Below are 2,555 nucleotides of genomic sequence, written 5' to 3' on the forward strand. Positions count from 1 at the left end.
GATTTGAGGTGCTGGCCATGAATGAATTAATCCTAATCTTAACATTTGGTACTATTGGGAAAAGTAGCTGATTTCTCCTAGACTCAATGTTTTTATCTATGAAAGGGTCATAAAGAACCTCCTCTATCTACTCTTAGCATTCTTGTGAGAAGAAAGAAGGTGATGATATAATTATTGTCTCTCTATATAGACCATATGGTGATGCTTTCTGCTCCAAGTGTGGTCCCCCGACAAGTGGTGTAGGCTCCCCCAGGAGCTTCTTATAAATGCAGAATCTCAGGCTCTCCCAGAGTTACTGAATCAGAATCTCATTTTAACATAATCCCTAGGTGATTTCAAGTGCACAGTAATGTTTGAGAAGCAAAGACTAAACAATTAAAAGGAATTTTTAGTTCTCCAAACACTTTTTTTCCCCTAGAGAGCTCCTGCAGAAAAAAGGAATGTATTTATTTATCTCTGTTTAATACCTAGAATATAATTGACCCTTAACTAGTGTTGAATGACTAAATGAATGAATGACTGAATGATCTCACTCACTGCTTGGAGCTTTTTATCGAATATTTCTCCTGCCATAATAGCAGGATGTGTACGTGGCGAGCACAGCTGCCTCCCAGCCAGCTGATGCGAACCACAGATGCAGGCATTTAGTGTGTGATTAAGGACAGAGTAATCCACTTAATGTGGGTTGTGGGAGATATTTGGCAAGAACCAAGGGACAAGGGTTGGATTTTAGTTTCCAAAGATAATGTCTTCCCCAATGATTTAAAGCCCTCCATAACTTGGATCACACACAGACAGAAATCACCCTTCTTAAGAATGAATTCTGTAAACAGGACTCTTCCTCACTTTTCCAGCAGAATCTTGACTGTAATAGAATCTGTTCAGGTGTTTATGTAGCCTTGGGGAGAGGTGGGAGCTTGTCTAGCTAGATCTCTGTGGAGCTGAGGCCAACTGAACTTGATATCTATAAAGGAGAAATGGTTTTTGTTTACTAGATTTTACCACCAGCTAAGTTAATTAAAGAATTAATCTATCCCATCATTCAACAAATACTACAGCGCTTGCCTTGGGGTTACCATAGTGAGCACACTAGCAGTCCCTGCTTCCAGCAAGTAATTGCCAGCTGGTGAGGACGGAATATGAATCAAGCAATTACAGGGAGGCTTGAGGAAGTACAGACTGATATGGGAGAGTGTGGCAGGCAAACCTGGTGAGGGTGGAGGGGGTGGAGAGACAGTTCCTGCAGGAAGTGACCTTTAGGCTGATACCCAAAGGATTAGGAGGAGTGGAGCCATTGGAATAGGAAGGATGAAATGAAGCTGGTACAAAGAACAGCAGGGGTCAAGGCCTAGAAGCAAGAGAGAGTATGTCTCGTGATGGAAGTAAAGCAGTAAATGTGCTGGATGGCTGGAGAGACTGTGTGTGGGCTGTGTGTGGTTCTGCATGTTTGGTGTGGAGTATAATGAGACATGAGGCTGGAGAGTCAAGCAAGGGTGGGACCCCACAGGGAACTGTGAATCCTTCTAAGAAATTTCCACTGTTATCACCAGGTCAGTTGAGGAAATCTTTGAAAGTGGGTCTGCTACAGTTTCTAGTTCTCCCCTAATGGACCGCTGGGCTCCTGTATCACCGTGGTCAATGGGAAGAGATTTGTCTCTGGTCTTCATGCCTCACCCTGCCCTCCTGTGACTCCTGATCTGAACCAGGTGCTTGCTTCTTGCTTTGCATCCATTCATTCTCACCACAGGGCATCCTAAGTGTTGCCTTCTGCACACACTCCCTCACAGAACAGTATTTCTCTACCAGGACTTCATTAGTTCAATACTCCCAGTGGCTCTGCTTCCTGTCTAATATGAGGGCCTTCTCTCTGTGGTCTCTTTTTCCGAGTTCCCCCTGCCTGGCAGGTCAAATAAAGCACTGGCAGCTGTGGGTCTGAGCTGAAAATGGCTGCCCTGCGGGGCCTCAGCAGCAGCAGCACCGTGCCCACTGCCCTGGCAGCAGTAAGTCAAGTCATTTCTGTGCAATGAGTTTATGCCCATTAGTGTACCAGCCCCATTTAGAATGTGCCTTCATTGCCAAGGTTCTTACTATGAGCTGTTAGCTCTGGAAGGTTTTTTTTTTTTAAATTTTTATTTAAAAAAATATGGAACGCTTCACGAATTTGTGTGTCATCCTTGCGCAGGGGCCATGCTAATCTTCTCTGTATCGTTCCAGTTTTAGTATATGTGCTGCCGAGGAAGGTTTTTGAGAGTCAGGGCAGCCAGAACACAGGATTGAGGGTCAGAAGAGATGGCCTGACTTGTGGCCCCTTTCTACCCTCATTCTGTATTGGGATGCGTCACCTGAATCTTGGTTTCCACAGCTATAAACAGGGACAAACCAGGGCACTTACCCTGCCTATTCTCCAGTGAGATCAAACAAAATCTTGGGAAGTGCTCATAAAATTCTATGAAAGAGTTGGCTTTCATTGGCCCTGTGGGCATTCCTGGCTTCCTCCCTGGCCTCTCCATCCCTTTCTGGTGCAGCCCAAGGTAGCTAGGACCCAGGACTTAGTT

At 45.0% G+C, this 2,555-nt stretch overlaps 1 non-coding gene across 1 annotated transcript; it reads right to left on the minus strand.

Moving 5' to 3' along the window:
* Window positions 1-2,137: 2,137 nt before the first annotated feature.
* On the minus strand, window positions 2,138-2,242 carry LOC114234923 (U6 spliceosomal RNA). Its single transcript, XR_003621104.2, has one exon. It is a non-coding gene; the product is annotated as a U6 spliceosomal RNA (small nuclear RNA).
* Window positions 2,243-2,555: the final 313 nt, after the last annotated feature.

This window comes from Eptesicus fuscus, chromosome 2, assembly GCF_027574615.1.
Source record: "Eptesicus fuscus isolate TK198812 chromosome 2, DD_ASM_mEF_20220401, whole genome shotgun sequence".
NCBI lineage: Eukaryota > Metazoa > Chordata > Mammalia > Chiroptera > Vespertilionidae > Eptesicus > Eptesicus fuscus.